The following is a 6,304-nucleotide window of genomic DNA, read 5'->3' on the forward strand; positions in this document are numbered from 1 at the left end:
ATGGCAGAGGGTTTATGAGGCAATCACTTTTTTAAAAAAAATACCTTTTTTTTTTTTTTAATTGTGATTTGGGTGAAAGTTTACAGAGCAAGTTCTTTTTCAGACGGCAGTTCATACATATTTTATTCCATGACATTGACTGCAATTCCCACAATGTAACAGCTCTCTTCCCACCACCTCCCTGTGGTTATTTCTTCCCTGTGTCCTTCTTTCCTATGCATTCCTGCCCCCTGAGCTGTCTCCCTGTGCAAACGTTGTCCTTCTAATCTCCCATGGTTGATTGCTCCAAGGAGTGCATCTGCCTGGTGTAAATGTTCACCTTCTATGCCTGTCTATTGTTTGGCTGGAAGCCACAGGAGTGAGTTCAATTCCAGGCCTGAAGGGTAACTGGGGGCCATAGTTTGGGGTCTCGCCAGGCTCTGTTGGACCGGTAAACCTGGTCTTTTTTAATGATTTTTGAGTTTTGTGACACATTGTTCTCCTCTATCCAGGATCTCCTGCACTGACCCTTTCTGAGTGGTTGACAGTGATAGCCGGGCACCATCTAGTTCTTCTGCTCTCATGGTCACACAGGCTGAGGTTCGCATGGTCCACTGGTTCCTGGACTAATTGGTTCCATGCCTTTGGTTTTCTTTGTTCTTCTTTGGTTTTCTTTGTTCTTCTTTGCTCTGGACAAGGAAGGACCAATTGTGGCAACTAGATGGCTGTTTGCAAGCTTTTAAGACCCCAGTCACTACTCACCAAAGTAGGATGTGGAACAATGTTTTTGTGTAGCATGTTATGCCGATTGGCCATGACCATGACCATGGTCTTGAGCTCACAGGTCCAAGAACTCACTCTCTCAGGGTGGTTGGCTGTGGCTAAGAAGTTACCATAACTTTGCCCCCTGTTAGTTCTATTTATATGGACATTCTTACAGTACATAAAATACATATGTAGAAACATCTCCCAGACTTATACATGGTCACGGGTATATTCCCTTTCCCTAACCATACCTCATCATTTGGCTTGTCTATCTATGTATCCACCTGTAAATTAACGTTTGTTATTACTGACAATGCAGGATTGTGTATGTAAGTGTTCACCTTTGTTGTCTGTACCTCTTATGCACCTCTCTGTGTCTTCCTGAGACAGGTTCTATTCTTACCCCATTTTATAAACAAGGAACCAGAGGCCCAGAGCAAGTGTTGACGGTGTTTATTTCCGGGTAGTGGAATTATGGGTGCTCCATGCTTCCTTTTTTTACTGACACTCTTGCATTCCCCAGTTCTCCCACCACAGACATGCATTGCTTGGAAAATCAAAGAACAAAGAAAACACCTCTGAAGGCCCTGCCTCCTGCCTGGCCCTCACCCCTACACCTCAGACTGCAGAAAAGCCTGGTCCTGCTCTCCAGCCTCTCCTCTCTCCCTCCACAGTGCCCTCTCCCCTGCAGTCACTGTTCCCAAGGACCTCTCCCTCTCTTGGCTCCAGGCCTTTGCTCTTCCAGTACCCTCCTCCTGGCATGCCCTTCCTCTCATTCCTGCCTGGTGAATAGCACCCCCGCGGCTCCAGGCCCTGGGTCACAGGCTTCTCACCCACGAGGCCTCCTGGGCCTGGGAGGCTGCCACTCTATGCCCTTCACCCACTGCTCTTTGCTTCCTCTGGAGAGCCACCGAGGGGCCTGTTCCACTGCTCCGACAAGCTTTCTGGGTGCCAGGCCTTAGAGGGACACCTTTACTCATCTCAAAACAACTTCCCTCTGCCCCTGCATGGGGGTCCTGCCCACCCCTCCAACCTCCCCTCCCCACCCCCTCCCCCCCTGCCCCGCCTCCACTCCAGTCCCATTGGCTCCTCAATCTTCCCCCAGCAGACCGAGCTCAGCCCTGTCTCAGGACCTTTGCATCTGCTGTCCCTGTCTCCTGGAACGTTCTCTCAGCACCCCCTCGCTGTCACCCTTTACCCCTTCCCCCCAAGGGGGAAGGCCTTTATCACAATCTGAAATTAGCTGGTCAATCTGCTAGCTCATGCATCTTCCATCTAGAAGCCCTGGTGATGCAACAGTTAGGTGCTCAGCTGCTAACTGAAAGGCTGGCGATTCGAACCCACCCAGCAGCTCCATAGGAGAAAGATCTGGTGATTTGCTGGTTTGCTCCAGTAAAGGTTACAGCCAAGAAAACTCTATGGGGCAGTTCTATTCTGCAACACATGGGGTCGCTGTGAGTCAGAACAGCAGAAACAACCCACAGTTTGTCTCCACCGCCAGAACTTTAGCTCTGGGGGGGGGGGGGCAGGGACCATCTTGGGCCCACAGCAGTTGCTCGACGATACAGGCTGACTACCTGAATGAAAGCAACAGGTGCTACTCTTGGTTCACGTGGGAGGATGCCCACATCACCCAGTGAGGGAGGGACAGAGTTCGGGGTTCTTTCTGACCGTTTCAGAAAGTTTACAGTTGGGGTTTACCCGTCTGCTTGCCCCCACCACAGTCAGGCAGAGAGAAAATAGCTAAGCTTGGGGTTCCACTGGCCCTGGGTTCAAATCCCAATTCTGCTGCTGTCTGGACAAGTGATGGCCCCTCTCACAACCTCCGGCTCCTTATCTCCCTGCCCCACAGGACCTCCAACTTCTCTAGGCCACCCTGGCCTCCCCAGGATGTGTCTGCCTCGGGCCTCCCTCACTCCTCTGCCCAAAGCCCCAGCCAAGGCTGTGTGGAAAAACCTCACAAGGAGAGGCAGCTAGGTCTTGGCCCATCCACAGCTCCAACCCCCAGGATCTATGTCACCCAGGAAGTCAGCCAAGCTGAAAGGCATTGGGGTGCGGGTAGGGGCAGGAAAAGAGAGCAAATGAGAAGTTTGGGGTGACGGGAGAGGCAGGAAGAGGCCTCTCAGATTCAAACATGAGGTGGGGTTCAAATCTCACCTCAGCCACTCACCAGCTCTTTTGCACGAGTGACTTCACCTCCCCGTGCCTCAGTTTCCCCATCTGGGGAAGAGGAATGATAAATAGCACCTATGTCACTGGGCTGTTAAGAGGATAAAAGCCCTCATGACAGTAGCTGGGGTGGGCTGAGTGCTCAGTAACAGCCACTCATCCCCACTCACGCCTCCACCTGGTGCCACCTCTGAGGAGAGGACTCCCTGGACCTCCCACCCCACCCTGCCCTGCTTTCCCTCCTCCCACCTTATCCTCACCTGTCATTACCTTGTTCCAGTTACTGAATACTCAGTGTCAGTCTCTTCCTGTAAATCGTCACCTCCACAAGAGAACAAACGTCCTCCATCCCGGTCACCACATATCCCCAGCACCCAGCATAGGGCTTGGCACACAGTAAGTGCTCAATAAACACTTGTTGAAATAAAAGAAAAAATAACTGGGCCAATAAATGTGTCCATGGTGAGGAAAATGGGGTCTTAGGGAGGTCTGTGCAGGCCTAAGGCAGGAACACATTCTTCAGGTGTTTAGAGGAAGAAAGCTTCTCCCCTCCCACTCCCATTCCTCTGGTCCCCTTCTCTCACCCACCCCAACTTCTGCCATGTCCTAGCTGTGCAACCTGGAACAAGTCACCTCCCCTCTCTGAGCCTCAGTTTGCACAAAAGCTGCGGCCTCCAAAAGGCTGTTGAGCCGACTCAGCTGGTGGATCCACCCTCAGCTAGTGGAAGTTCCAGCTTTTATTTCCTCTGCCCAGTTTTCTTCTTGGTAAAATCCGGATAAATGGCCCTCCCTCCACACTAGGCCCTGAGGAAGACTGTGTAAGATAACGAGGTGTGAACATGGTTTGTCAATTCTCCTGTCCTGAGCGAACAATGGTGGGGCTTCTAGGCTCCCCCGACATTGGGTGTCCCATCTCCCTTGTTGGCCTCAGCGGTCAAATCAGCTAAATGGGTCTGAAGTTAACATGACTGGCCTTCTGGGGCAGATCAAGGAGCCAGCAATGCATCTGAGCTAAGGGCTTGAAGCAGTGCCTCGCACATAGTAAGCACTTGATTTGCAGCCACTGTTATCATTATGAGGAGCTCTGGTGGCATGGTGGTTAAGGCATTTGGCTGTTAACCAGAAGGTTGATGGTACAAATCCACCAGGTGCTCTGAGGAAGAAGGATGAGGCAGTGTGCTTCTGAAAAGATTCACAGCCTTTGAAACGCAATGGGGGTCGCTAGGAGTTGGAATCAATTTGATGGCAGTGCATTTATTATCATAAGGAGCCCTGGTGGGACAAGAGTTATGCCCTTGGCCACTAACCTAACTGAAGGGTTGTCAGTTGGAACCCACCAGCTGCTCTGTGGGAGAAAGATGTGACAGACAGTCTGCTTCTGTGAAGAATCTAAACCCAACCCATTCCTGTCAGGTGGATTCTGACTCATATCAACCCTACAGGACGGAGTACTGTCCCAGAGAGTGTCCAAGGCTGTAAATCTTGACAGGAGCAGCTTCCTCCCCCAGGGGGGCTGATGGGTTCAGACCATCAACCTTTCAGTTAGCAGCAAGCGCTTTAACCACTGCACCACTAAAGTGTCTTATAATCATAATCTGAAATTAGTTTGTCAGCTTGCAAGGTTGGATGCTGTCCATCAAGGAGCCCTGGTGGCACAGTGATTAAGCACTCAGATGCCAAAAAGTTGAAGGGTTGAGGTTTGAATCCTCCAGCGACTTTACAGGAGGATGTGCCAGTTTGCTTCTGTAAGGATGACATCCTTGGAAACCCTATGGGGCAGTTCTACTTGTCCTATAGGACCACTATGAGCCACAGGCAACTCCACAGCAGTTTTATTATTATTATTATTATTATTACTCCTCAGGGCTCCTCCCTGGCCTCCTGGGCTCCCCTCTGACCCCTCACCCACCCCCCTTGTCTTTCTTGCTTCCAGACATTTGAATGTGCTGACCCCTACTCCCTGTAAGCCCTTCTCCCCCCCCCACACACACACACACACAGCCTAAGGATTCAGCCAATGAGGTGGGAGTCACTCCAGCTGTGGAACGTGCCTGAATCCTTTGTACACAGCTCTGTCCCCAGTGTCCCACATCAGGCCACCTAGACCACCAGCCAAGCCCTCGACCTGTCAATTAACCATTTTTCCCAGCCTTCTTCAGAGGCAGTCAGATGGGCCCAAGTTCACATCCCCTTTTGGTTGTTTCCAAACTGTGAAGCAAGTCACTTAATTCTGGCACTCAGGGTACCTGAACTTGGGGCGGAGCAAGGAGCCCTCCAGGAAGGGCATAGGATTTGGGGCTGAAGGGTGGCATTACAAACTTCCCTGAGAGATTTGGGAGTCAGAGCTTTGCACCCCTGTTTGACCTAGAACATATAACCCCACTTTTGTGGGCCTGTTTCTTCTCTCAGAAACCGGGCATGACGTTTTCCATGAGATGCTTATGTGGGTTAAAGGAAGACGCGTGCACACATGCGTGTGTGTGTGTGTGTGTGTGTGTCTGTAGAACTGGGCACAGCGCTGCCTCTGAGGCAGTGGGGCCTGGGGGTTACTGCTCAGCCAGGTGCTCCTTTCTTGCTCTCTTTGTGAGCCGAGTAAAGTGGACGAACAGCAGCCACCAGCTCCCCCTCGGTGACAAAGGGGCGAGCGGGGCTGAGAACCATGTGTGAGATTTCATTCAAAATCATGACCCTCCAACCCCAGAAAGACTGAGCCATCTCCTGTCAGTCCAGCCCCCCAGCCTGTGGCCCTCAGCATGCTGTGGACAATGGCGCCGACATGCTGTTGATGGCACCGACAGAGGCCACTGGGGCATGGAAAGGGACTTGCTCAGGGCCACCGAGTGGCAGGAGCTGAAATGAGGTTACTTGACCACCAATCGGCGCAGCCCTTGAACCACAAATGGGGGACATCAAGGAGGCTGATCCTTGGCTCCATCGTGGTGGGGCCAGGTGTCACCATCTCTGTCCCCTGCCCCACCCCAGGCTCCCAGAGGAAAACATACCTAGGCCCCAAAGGGAAACCCCAAGGCCAGCATCTGCTCTCAAGACCCCAGGCTGCCCAGACCCATGGCAAGCCGCTCTGTGAAGCCCCTACCCTCAGGGCAGGGGACCCTAAACCAGTTTCTTGCCCACAGAGACCTGACAGCCAAAGGCTGCTCCACCGCTAAAAAGACAGGCCTAATAATAGTACCCACCTCCCTGAGGGCTGTGGTTTCAAGGAGACGGGGCGGATCAGGGGTTCACTGGAGCCTGGCCCCTGGCAAGCACGGGCCACACTCTCACTGTTGCAGTCAGGACCAGGGTGCCAGATACCAGGAGCCTCCCAGTGAAAAATAATAACAAGAGCAAAGACTTATTATATAACACCTCCGCGTGCCAGGCACCGCGGGGC

Source organism: Orycteropus afer, unplaced genomic scaffold (assembly GCF_000298275.1).
Source record: "Orycteropus afer afer isolate SDZICR_OR568_19922 unplaced genomic scaffold, OryAfe1.0 scaffold00049, whole genome shotgun sequence".
Taxonomy (NCBI): Eukaryota; Metazoa; Chordata; class Mammalia; order Tubulidentata; family Orycteropodidae; genus Orycteropus; species Orycteropus afer.